The following is a 13,263-nucleotide window of genomic DNA, read 5'->3' on the forward strand; positions in this document are numbered from 1 at the left end:
GCCATTGTACCTAGTGCCTAAAAATGCAGCTTTTATGCGATAGTGCGTAGGTACAGTATGCAATTTCAATTCCTTTACCAATTTTGCTGAAATAAAGTCATGCGTACTACCGTCATCATGTAATAAAGTTCTTTCTTTTCCATGCACCATACATTTCATAGTCAACAATGAATGTAAAGTAGGCATACCTGGTAAAGTGTCGGAAGTAGTAGTAGGATCATCTTCTTCTTCAGTGAAATCCGGCATATCCTCATGCTCGTCTTCGTCCATAGCTCCAAGGTAGTTGATATGTGCTGAAGGCTTCTTTGAATGACAATTTGCTGCGAGATGGCCTGGCTGGTGACACTTGTAGCATACGATAGGCTTGGCTTTGGTCACATTATTTGCAATGGCTGGGAGTCTGGGTATATTTGGATTTGCTTGTTGGATAGGCTTAGGATTTGGATTGACAGTGGATGGTAATGCGGGTGGTTTAGGCCAATTCTTACGGAAAGATGGTGATGAAAAACGTCCTGGATTAAACCTTCTGAAATTGGAATTGAATTGTTTAGATCCATAATTACCGTTTGCTTGGAATGGCTGTGGTCGTCGATCTCTTCCACGTAACTTATCTTCAGTGTCGTGAGCTAAGGAGATGGCATCTTCAAGAGTAGCAGGCTTGAACATATTCACCTCAGCGTAGTAATGTCCAAGAAGTCCAGACATGTACTTCCGCTTATGGGTCGTCTCTGGTACGTCTTCAAGCATGCGTATCTGTAAGAGTGCATTCCAAAAACGCTCTGTATACTGTGGAATAGGCTCACGGTCGCGTTGTTGAAGTAAATCCCATTGCTTGATAGCTTTCTCATGAAATTGCGGTAGTAGAAAATTTTGCATGAACTTCTTCTTAAAATCTTCCCATGTAGCAGGACATTCTATGCTCTTGCGGACAACAGTCCACCAAAGTGATGCTCTATCTATCAGATGATTAGTAACACACTTGATTTTATCTTTCTCAGGATAAGTTTCCTCATGGAAATAGTCATCAAACTGGCTAATGAATGATAAAACAGTCTTTCCTTCTCTTATGCCATTGAAAGTGCGAAACTTGAAACTTCGTTTACTTATCTTGGATTCCTTGCGAATGGTTTGTGCTTCAAGAGTGGCGTCGATGGTACGGCGTATCAAATCTTCAGCTTGAGGTTCTTCTTTATCAGTGGACGCTCCTTGTAGCTTTGTCAATTGCGCTTGCAAGGCTTGCCTAGCTCTTCGCTCTTCGTCCAATTGTAACATGATAAGATCCAGCTTTTGCTCCATGGTAGGCTCGGGTAGGTCGTCTTCAGCCATAGGATCATCCATAAGTGGGGTAGTCATCCTGTAAAACTCAACAAACCTTTCTCACTCAAAATCAGTTAGCGGGATGAGCGTAGCTCAAATTTGGGGTTACAAGGCTATGTATTTTTGGGTATTTTCTTCTTCAATTTTCAGAAATTCTGAAATATTTCTGTCTCCGTTTGCTGAAAGTACTTCAACGAACTTGTAGATAGGTAAAACAGCTTGCTGCGAACAACTTTCCAGTTCTGAGTTTTTGCAAACGAACAAGTCTTCTAGGAGTTTTAAGCAATAGTCAGTTCTGATTTAGTCTGACTTGCAGAGTTGCAGACTTAGCAGACTTGCAGGGTTGTAGACTTGCTGGACTTAGCCGATTTGCAGGACTTGCAGTACTTGATTCCAAGTGACTTGCTGAACTTGACTTCTGTAGTGCGAGACCCGGAGTATTTTGACTTGTCAGATCTGTGTGACTTGCAGAGATTTGTATGATTTGGTTTAATTAGGCTTGGTGATTAAGCTTAAGAGCTTAATTGGTGGACTAGCAGGCCGCCGTTTTCTGATCGTGAGGGGGGGGGGTCCGTTTTTTCCGCCGAAAATTTCGGGCGCCTCCTCTTGTAGGTCGATTTGAAGATTAGAAGCTTTTAAAGCTTCTTAAGCTTTGTCTTAAGCCTTTTTTTTAATGAAAGAATGAGAAAATTAGGCAAGCTTATCTGTAACTCCACGACTTCATGAAGAGAATGGATGAGTGGTCCTCCGCCGACAGAGAGTGGTCCTTCGCGATCTGACAGTGGAAATAGGGGTTCTTGATCGCCAGAAGTCTGCCTGTATCGACGGTTCGCGACGAGATTGACTGTAGAGGCCGTTTGTTCCTGGAGCTCCGCCTTCGCCCGAGATTGGTAGCGATTGGAAGCCCTTGATCTCTGCTCCGCTCTGATACCACTGGTGCGCAGATCGGACGCAGGTAGCTCACGTAGTGAATTCCCAAAGGTCCCCAAGAACAAAGCACTCTACTTTTTAGCACAAAGACCAATGTAAAAACAAGCACGACATGAGACAAGAGACAAATTGGGTTGAATCTCCCCCATGCCTTGTGTGAGCGCTTCACAAAGCATGTATTTAATGTATATTTCCAATCTTTTTGCTCAAAAATAGCCCAATTACAAAAATATGACAAGCTTTTAGCTTTTGAGTTTGCTTTCTACCAAAAATAGGAAAATAAAGCTAATGGACGGTGCCCAAAGAGTCTGGCACGCCCAATCTCAATGTCCAAATAAAAATAACATATCCAGGCGCATAAGCGCATACAAAATAATAATAAATAGTCGATGTCTCTATAGACATAATCAAAATATAGGCGTGGCGCCTATCAAAATATAGTCGAAAGGTCGAAAACCCGCTAGACTCCAATGCTTTCCTCCGCCACTGCTGCTATCTCTACACATCAACTGAAGCATTCACAATCGTTAGTAAAATAATACAATTAAACCGACAAAAGTGAATACCTAGCAGTCTTCAGCTACATAAATAAATCAACTGGTTAGAAATAAATCCTAACCTTAATTTATTACGAGTGCGCACTCTAAACTCATAAACGTTTATTAATTTAATATGCATTTTGCGGAATCACCCGCTATGGAATCACCCATGTACACACTAAATTAATGAAACGCCCGAAAAGGACAGGCGTCCCCATCAACTTCTCGCACAAAGAATCCTCTTTGCGTATGAGCCCCGGTCATCTAAGTTTACGGAATCCACCGTAAAACCTCACGGAATCCACCGTGGCACGGAATCCACCGTGGAATATGCCTCATGGCATCACAAACACCATGGCCACGCCCTCTCTTTCTGTCGTCAAGTAGTTCATCTCGGTCTCCGTGAGTTGTCTGCTAGCAAAGCTTACTAGATAGTCGAGATTGTGCTTGCCAGGTTGGCACAACACTACCCCCTTAGTGAATTTTGAAGCATCAATATGCACGTGAAGGGTGATGGTTCAATCCAAGGCTCGTAGAATAATTGGTATTGTGGTCAGAGTATTTTTTAGTTCCTCATAAGCGTGTTGGCATTCTTCAGTCCATTCCAATATAATCAACAATTTGTACAGAGGTCTAGCAATCAATGCATAATTCAGCACGAACCACTGATAATACCCCGTATGACCTAAGAAGCATTGAACTCCCTTATAGTCGGTTGGGGGTGGAAGATCGATGATGACCCTAGCTTTTGAAAAGTCCGTGGCAATGTTGTTCTTCGACACCATGTGCCCTAGGATACATCCGTGCTTTACCCAGAATTGGTACTTTAAGGGATTCAGAGAGAGAAGATATAGATGACACCATTCAAAGACTGCTCGGAGCTAAGTGTTCTATCCAGGTCAAGTGAATACAGAGGTCGTCCACAAAGAAATCTAACTCTTTCTTGAGCATGTCTTTAAATATAGTGCACGTAAGGCATTAAAAGGTAGCTAGAGCATTAGTCAACTCGAAGGGCATGACTATGTAGGCGAAGAACCCCCACTCAGTGGGCGAATGCAGTCTTATGTTGATCGTCAAGATGCACCTGCACGTGATTGTATCCAGAGAAGCCGTCTAGAAAATTATAGGCCTCTTTTCCCGCCACTCTCTCGAGCATACTCGATGTACCACAATGGATAGTTATCCCTCTTAGTGGCAGCATTTACCTTCTTGTAATTGACGTACACTCTAATCTTTTCGTTTTTCTTCATTACAATGACTATGGGCGACACCCAATCTGTGTGCTCAATTTCGTAGATGAATCACGCTCTCATTAGCTTGTCAATTTATTCCTTGACTGCATGAGCATGTTTTGGATTCATAGGATACGATCACTGCTTGATCGGCATTGCGTCTGGTTTCATGAGCATGTTATGAGTCACTACACTAGGATATACCCCCTTAAGCTCTTAGAAGGACCAAACGAATATGTCTATATACTCTCACAAGAGAGCATCAAGATGTGTCTCCTCTTCCTCTATCAAGTCATCAGTAATAAAGACAAGTCGGGGTGTCTTCCCTCTTAGGCTAGGTTCACCTCCTTGACTTTGGTAGGTCCCTTGATGGGTTCACTTTCTTGCCCTTGATGTTTGGCACCTAGGAGGATCACTATCCTATCACCGTTCTTGAACTTCGTAAATCTCTTAGGGAGGTCATGTGGTTTTCATTGTTTTTCTACTCATGCATCCTTAGTCTGTTCTACCATTTCTTCCTTTAACCTTTTGCACCTCAAGTGGACAGGTAGGTCCCCCTTGGTATGTCTAGTCTTGGGAGGCCTAGGTATTTTTGGGTCACTCTCCGAACTCACCTCTGACTCACAATCAAACTCCCTGCCTTTACTAGAAGAGGTAGTCTCTCTCGGTGGTCGTAGCTGAGAGGGTGACTCTATTCTAAGCACCTATGTGGTACCTGGTTGGGTTAGGCCTGCTTGTTCAAAGTCTATGGCTCCCATATATTCCAACCAAGCATGGTCACAATCCACGTGCATGACCCCTTGCTCTATCCTGAATACGTTCTTTCTTTGTGGCTTGGAGTTTTCTCTTATTTGTTCTATCTCTCGTCCTTTAGTGTCATATTCTATGGTATCTATCTCACCCTTACTCTCATCGCCGAAGGAGCGACAGTCTTCATATTGGTCATTGGAAGCATTTTTGTATGGCCGCTCATCGTCTCCTAGGTCTTGGTATGCCTCATGTCTTTGAACAGGGACTAGGGCCCAATTTTACATGAGGTTTAGGTCATGCACCGTGGTCCATTGCCATCTTGGTTCATGTAAGAGAACTTGGAGTGGCTTGAAATTTGCTGTTGGATTGCTCGCTACCTTGCCGATCAAATACTCCAAAATCTCTTGGAGATTCCTCTTGTTGGTTGGCACTTTGAAAGTGATAGGGTTGGGTCTTTTGTGAAGATTCCCTGCCATCGTGCAGACTGGCACCAAGGGTGTACCCTTGGGCTTGCTGCTCATTTGAATGGTATGTTCGTACTCCTCATTCTCTAAGAATGGCAGGTCGATGGTAGCAAGGATATGCATCCAATCTCACTTGTCTTCAGGACATGGGATATACTTAGTCAAGGGTCCATAGGATTTCTTGATCTGATAGGATTTCTTCATCTGAGCATCACCCTTAAGCATTGCAGAAATGGCGTCAAAGTCGACTGGTGTAGTCTTTCAGGGGTCCATTTCCACCCATACGGCTTCTATTCTATTGCCTAGAAAGATGAGACTATTCCCCCAGTCTTCGATCACTCTGGTATCGCGCATCGTGGGTCGGCCCAATAGGATATCAAATTTTTTCAACCTTTCTGGCATTTTATGGCATTGTTATAAAGTTTTAGGGTTTTTATAAGGTTTCATATGTGTTTTAAGTGTTTTTTTTAACTTTTTGAAAACTTTAAAAATGCAAGAAAAAGTACTTGGGTTACGTGTCACTTGCTTGTGAATAGCAACTAGTGCGTCACCCCATGGAAAATTTGCACTTGCATCCTTGTGTGTGATGAACAACCACAATCACAAACTCACAACACGAGATGGAAAGTACACACTCACAAGAATGAAGCCTAAGAAGGCACACACGGGCAAGAGGTGGGGGAAAATACACGCCACGCACTGGAGGTGAAAAAGAACACAAGGGCCAACAAAGGCGGGGTAATATATATATATATATATATATATATATATATATATATATATACATATATATATGTGTGTGTGTGTGTGTGTGTGTGTGTTGAAAAAGTGTTGTTTTTTTAAAATATAAGTTTAATATAAGTTAAATGTTTTAAGTTTTTTAGGTGTTAGTTAGAGTTTTTTTTTAAACTTTTAGATATATTATTTTGTAGTTAATGAAATTGAGAGGGGTGTGGGCCTTTTTGGCGTTGGGATGGTATTTATTTTTTAAAATTTTAGTTGTTTTTATTTTTTTAATGTTTTAGTTTTTTTAAATGGGAAAGTGAAATGGGTGTGGTCCTTTCTATGTGGGTTTGTTTTTTGCATTTGAAGTAATGGGTTTATTATTATTATTATTTTAAAAATTGAGGTGATTAGGGAATTTTATATATATATAGGGGGCAGGGGGGAGGGTACCTGGGGTGGGCGGGGTCAAAGGGATGGGCAGGGGTGGGGCGGGCAGGAGAGGGGAGGGGAGGAGGTAGTGGAGGAGGTGGTGGAGAGGAGATTGGAGGAGAGGAGGTTGGAGGAGAGGTGGTGGAGGAGGGCACGGGCGTCCAACGACATGTGGGGGAGGAAGGAGGGGTAGAGAGGGGGTGAGGAGGAGAAAGGGGGGAGGGCACTCGGAGGGGAGAAGAGGAGGGTGGGGAGGAGGAGGAGGAAGAAGGGGAGGTTGGAGGAGAAGGTGGCCCGAGGGAGAAGGAGGAGCAGGGAGGGGAGAGAGGAGGGGGTGCAGTTATTGGGGCGGTGGGGGTGGGTGAGGGGGCATGTGGGAGGGGTGGGGAATATGGGCGGCCAAGTAGGGGGACAAGAAGTTTGGTAGGGGCCTAAGGGGGGGGGAGCATTAGTGGGATAGGAGAGGGGGCCGAGAAATGGGGAGGGGGGTAGGGGAAGGGTGGTAAAATCAAGGACTAGGCGCCCCCCCTCCCCCTTGTCTTGTGCACATGCGTGGGTGGAGGTAAAAAATTTTGCATTGCGGGGAACAAAAGGACAAGTGAGAGCATGGTGGAAGTGATGAACACGGCAGTAGGAGTTAGAAGAACAAAATGAGAGCATTCACGCGCAAACCCGCGCGACGTCGGGACACAAAATCAAACGAAAATTAATTCCAGAAAATCCATCTGTCAAAACGAAGTGCAAAAAGAACAAAAAGTGGGTAGGACAACGTCCGGGACAGGCCGATCACAAAAGAATGCCTCCATCTGTCAAAACGAAGTGCAAAAAGAACAAAAAGTGGGTAGGACAACGTCCGGGACAGGCCGATCACAAAAGAATGCCGTTCCCACATGGATAGGACATGTTCCATGCGGAAAACCATAAAAACATGTTTGAAACTAGAAATAAAAATTAATTCCAAAAGATTCAGCAGACGAAACCCTACAAGATGAACACAAAAGATGTCTACACGAAGGGGTTGGACAAGGTGGGTAAGGTTGAACGTGGTTCTGCGGACGGTAAGGTGTATTTGCATGGGAAAACGAGCAAAAATGTCAATGAAAACAAAGTCAAAAATTCATATGAAGAAATCCATGCATCAAAATGGAGAGCAACCAAAAGGAAAATTGTCAAAGGAAGCTGGTAGGACAAGGGCATCAAGTCGAAATGCAGTTCTGATGGCACGAGGGGGCATTCACATGGAAAAAACAATAAAATGGAGCCCAAAAACACATATCAAAGTTAATAACAAAAAATTCAAAGGTTGAAATGTGCAAGAAGGTTGGCTAGACAAGGCTATTTAATTAAAACTGAAGTCTAAGGGAATTAAGGAAGGTTCACATGGAAAATTAGTAAAAAACACACCTGAGAATTCTCAAAACTACAGAAAAAGTAATAACGAACAAACTGTACAGTGGAATGATGGGCAATAAAAAGAAGAAATGTCTAGGGGAAGGTGTAGGTTAGGGTTGTCAAGATCATATCGGTATTCCAAAGTGAAAAATGCATGTTCATATGGAAACACATTAAATGGACAGAAATTTCTTCAAAAATTAATAACGCATAATCAGTGGCTCAAAACAAGGGGATGTAAAAAAGAAAAGTGGCCAGTTCGAAGGGAAGAACAAGTCTATAAGGCCATATTATAATGTTGGTAAACGTAGAGTGCATTCACATGGAAAAGTGACAAAATAAAGGAAAAAGGCAAACGGTCAAGGAACAACCCCAAGACGGGTTCAAAAGATAATGGGTTGGTGGGGAAGGGACCCCATTAGGGTAGGACAAGGACTTAGTATACTCAAACCAGACGATGGGGTCTTTTCCATAAGGGTATGCATATCGGACGTGTAGGGACACGTTCCCACACTTAGAACCTTAATAGATCACATTATCAATGCAACAGAGTCCTATCACGAGATTATAACCCATGCGCATATGTCCCCACACTTAAAACATGACTGAATCTTGAAATAAAAAGGGAGTAGGGTTAGAAAAATTTGGCCCGATTTGCGAATGATCAAAGTGAACCGTTTGCTACATGAAGGATTGTAGTCGTCATTAGGAGGTACCACAGATCTCCATGTCCAACTCATCCAGCATGGTAGGGACCACACAATAGCACCCAGGAAAGTAGTTTTGTTATTGAATCATTGGTTAGGTTATCAATGGCAAGGTATACAATACTCAATCGTCTCAACAGTCACTCATGTTGAAATGATAGATCAGTTGCTCACCCCTTCGTGCATGTCACACAAGGAATAACGAGTGGAACAACCCATAGCTCACATCCACTTTAGAAATCGACAAGGGGAATGGTTCAGAGGGAGTATGTCAAGGTGCAGAGTTGATGTTGCATCTGTGCATCCCAACCCATTTGGCATAGGTGCAAGAAAGAAGGCCAGGGAGCCTTATAGTGCAGTGCGCCAAAGAGAATGAGGTATAGAGTGATAGCAGAGAAGGTTGGTCCTGTGTGTGCATAGGGAAATGAGAACGTACATGTCTCCAAGTATCAGAACATCCCTCAATCCTCACCTCTCAGTTGACGAAAGGAAAATCAATCGTGCTCTGTTCCCTCTATCTTACACTTTGTTGATGATAACAGGAGGGCAATCAAGCTCCTCACATCTGGTTGATTGAATCCTTCTGCCACTTTTGCAAAGGTTGTATGCTTTGTGCACAATTGATGGTGCAATAGTATATCCTTCCATGTGCCGGTATATGGTGCGAGAAGCAAGGCCAAGGAGCCTTATAGTGCCGTGCACAAGAACCAATTTGTGCTTTGTGCATTGAGAGACCCATCCCGTGCGTGCAACGCTCCATTCACACATCTTATCTCTTTGTTGGATATAAAGGGCAAGGACTGGTCACTCACCCCACCCTCTGTCTCATGCTTTGTTGATGATTACAAAGGGCAGCCCACACTCACATCCCCATCTGGTTAGGATGAAAGCTCACGTCACTCTAGGTTTTTCAATGAAGATCAGCTTTGTCTAGTGGATAATGTCAATGTGGATTGGTTTATGAAGAGGCATACCTAGGGAGGTAGCCAACAAGTCCGGTTCTTGGATTGCATATTGGAAATATCGTCGGTTGGAGGAATCAGAAGCATTTGATGAGGTTACAAGATTTAGCGCACCAAGGGAGGCGGTTTAGAAACTTCTGATACAAAAGTTCTACTAGTGATTTGATTATCCTCGGTTGCAGGGTATAACCACATTTTCCATAGCTAGCTTCCCGTCTAAGGGTGTGTGCAACCTTTTCTTGGAATGATGCGTGTTATGACATGGAATTTCTTCATTTTCTCCCATAATAATTTCGTTTTTTCTTTTTTAGTTTTTGTTTCTTTTGCCCTACTCTTGAGGGTGTTTCCACCTTTTCTCAAAGAATAGGTTGGCAACATGACAGGGACCAAATTCATTTTCTCCCATAACTAATATATATGTTTACTATTATTATTTCTTATTCCTTTTGAAAGAGGAGAATGGTAGGAATGCCATGTATCAAAACCATCCCTGCCACCTCTGATGCATCAGATGGAAAGGAAGTCAAGCAGGGGTGGAAGGTGGCTGTGAGGGACTTATAGAATGAAGCCACATCATTAGAATAAGCAAGAGGGTTAGCAGGAGCATTAGTTAAAGCCGTATCAACCATTGTGTAAGGAATGAGGAAGCTATCGAGAGTGATTATCAGGATCCCCAGGGAGGGTAATACATCTTGAGACAATAGCCATTAATCAATTATCCTATGAGCAAGGCCTTTTTGGTTGTTGCTTCTCTTGCAAAGTGTCTGCCAGGGCTCGTCATGGCATTCTTTCAACAAGATTCCAATCTCTTCTCTTGCAACACATCTTTGCAAGACCTTATGTTTTCCTTTCTTGTACAAAGCACCACCTAATAGGGTGTAGGGGGCTAATTCCAATAGAAGCTTCTTCTTCTCACGGCTCGAGATACTAGGAGGGTATTGTTGGGCTGCCAAGAGGTTGGCTTTGTCTGTGTACCATGGGGTAACTGTTTTGACTAGAAACAAGGAAGCATTAAGAAGGTTTGGATCATCCTAGTCTTCATTATTGCTTTGAGGGATTCACGATAGATGATCAGCCAAACTAGACATGGGGGCCACCAAGTTTGGTCACCACTTCAAAGTCGAACTTCTAAAATAGAAGGAGCCATCTCATCATTCTTCCCTTCACATCAGACTTGTTCATCAAGAAGAACAAGGCTTCACGGTCCACGTAGAATTTGAAGTGCATTGACAATAGGTAGTGTCAGAACTTCTCCAAGGCAAACACCATTGCTAGGCACTCAAGCTCCATCAGTATGTAGTTTCATTCTCAATTAGCTACTTTTTGACTGGCATAATAGACAAGCTGATTCAACTTTGAGAAGTCCTTTTGGCATGAGACTGCACCTAGGCCTTCAACTGATGCACCAGTGTGCACATGGAACTCCTTCATCCAATTAGGAGGTTACAGGATAGGTGCCTCAATCAGGCACTATTTTAGGGTGTTGAACGCCTCGTCACAGTTCAGTGGTCCATGTAAACTCTGCATCTTTTCAGAGGAGCTTATGCAAGGAGGTTGCCTTGGTTGCAAAGCGTGCAATGAACCTTCTGTAATAGCCCACATGGCCAAGGAATCCCCTCAATTTTGAGGTTCGTTGGCGCTGTTAAGGTGGTAATCTTCTCAATCTTGGAAGGATCTGTTGCTATCCCCTGTGCAGAGATAATGTGGCCCAAAAGAACTCCTCACGAGACTCCAAGGATGCTTTTGTCAGGGTTGAGAGAGATCTCATACTCTCGACATCTAACAAAACACTGCTCTAGGTGTCCCCAATGCTCACGGATTAGGCTATAGACACATAAGACATCTAGACACACCTCAATGAAATCATGTAGATGGTTTTGGAATGTAGCCATCATCACTCGTTGGAATGTAGTGGGGGCGTTACATAGAGCCCGAATGGCATCACTCTGTAAGCATAGATTCTCCATTCGGCTGTGAAGGTCATTTTGGATTGATATTCTTTTGTGATTTGGACTGGATTGTATCATGTGAATCCATCCAAGAGGGAACAGAGCTCATGGCTTGCCACTATGTCCAATAGTTGGTCTATGAAAGGGATAGGAAAATGATCCTTCTTCATCTTGGAATTCAGCTTTTGAAAGCCCACACATATTCGCAGCTTTTCATTCTTCTTGGGTACTACCACAATGGGCGAAACCCATTCACTATTAGCCACTGTATAGATAAACTCAGCTTCAAGGAGCTTCAATAATTTGTCTTTCACTAGGGCAAAGTAATTCAGATTCATGCACCTCTATCTTTGTCGCATAGGCTTAGCATCCGACTCCAGGTCGATGTGATGTTGACACACTGTGGGATCAATCCCTTTTTGGTGCGCAAATCGGATGTTGTATGTGTGCGTAGTGAACTTTGGAAGGTCCCAAGAACAATGAACTCTACAAAAGCTCATAAAGAAAGAAGAAATATTTGCATGACATGAGACAAAAAGACAAATTGGGTACAATCTCCCCCCATGCCATGTGTGAGCCCTCTACAAGGCATGTATTTATAAATTTATTAATCTTCAAGCTAAAAAATAGCCCAATTTGCAATTAGCATGCTTTGGCTTTTGTGTTTGCTTTTGTCCAAATAAAGAATAAAGTGATTGGGCATCCCCAACAGTTGGGCTGTGCCCAAATATAATGTCCAATAATGAAATATTTAAACTGAGTGCCTATGCACATATAAAATAATAAATATTTATCAAGCGCTTCAATAAATAAGTATGCCTAAATAAATATTAGCGCCATGCCTTTAATGATAAGGCATGCGTCCATAAAAAATAATAATTTCTTCTAGGTAATCTAAATACACGCCATCGCCCGGTGCTTCCCAACTCCACCGCTACCCTGCTCTACACAACAATTGAAGCATTCCTAATTGTTAGAAAATAATAAAATTAAACAGACAAAAGTGAATACCTAGCAGTCTTCAGCTACTACAAAATAAATAAAAAGTTGGAACTATGTTCTAACCTTAATTTAATAAGAGTGCACTCTAAAATCATAAATGTCCATTGATTCAAATATGTATTTTGCGGAATCACCCGTTGTGGAATCACCCACGTGCACATTAAATTAATCTGACACCCGAAAAGGACAGATATCCCTGTCAACTTCTTACACAAGAATAATAACCTCACGGAGTGTGAATTATTTTAAAAGGTCCATAAATTCTTGGTGCTAATTTAACAACATGGTGTTTCTCAACACTTTGCAGTCTTCCCTTTTCAGTGCGTAACCAAACATAATCATCAACTTTGAAACTCATGGCTTTTCTTCTCTTATTAGCTTGTTTAGTGTATGATTGCTGGGCTTTTGCAATCATGTCTTTAACTTCAGTAAAAATAGTAGCATGTGTATTGGCAGTATCATCAGCAACTTTAACTTTGTTCGACAATGATGTAATAGGTGTAAGCAATCTATGTACGCAAATGATTTCAAAAGGTGCTTTTTGTGTAGTTGTGTGTGGTGTATTATTTTATGCAAATTGAAGTAGATGCAAATGTGTATTCCATGTTTGTGGTTTTGAAATTGTGTATGCACGTAAAAGATCTAGAATTGTACTGTTAGTAGCTTATGTTTGCCCATTGGTTTCAAGATGAAATGCAGATGAGAAATTAATCTTAGTACCTAAATTAGAAAAAAAAGTAGTCAAAAAATAATTGTAGAATCTAGAATCACGATAAGAAATAATAACTTTTGGAAAACCATGGTTAGTGAAAATAGTCTTCAAAAACAATTGTGCAACTTGAGATGCAGTCAATGTTTTCTTGC

Source organism: Lygodium microphyllum, chromosome 8 (genome assembly GCF_053477565.2).
Source record: "Lygodium microphyllum isolate KBCC chromosome 8, Lygodium_microphyllum_v1.1.10, whole genome shotgun sequence".
NCBI lineage: Eukaryota > Viridiplantae > Streptophyta > Polypodiopsida > Schizaeales > Lygodiaceae > Lygodium > Lygodium microphyllum.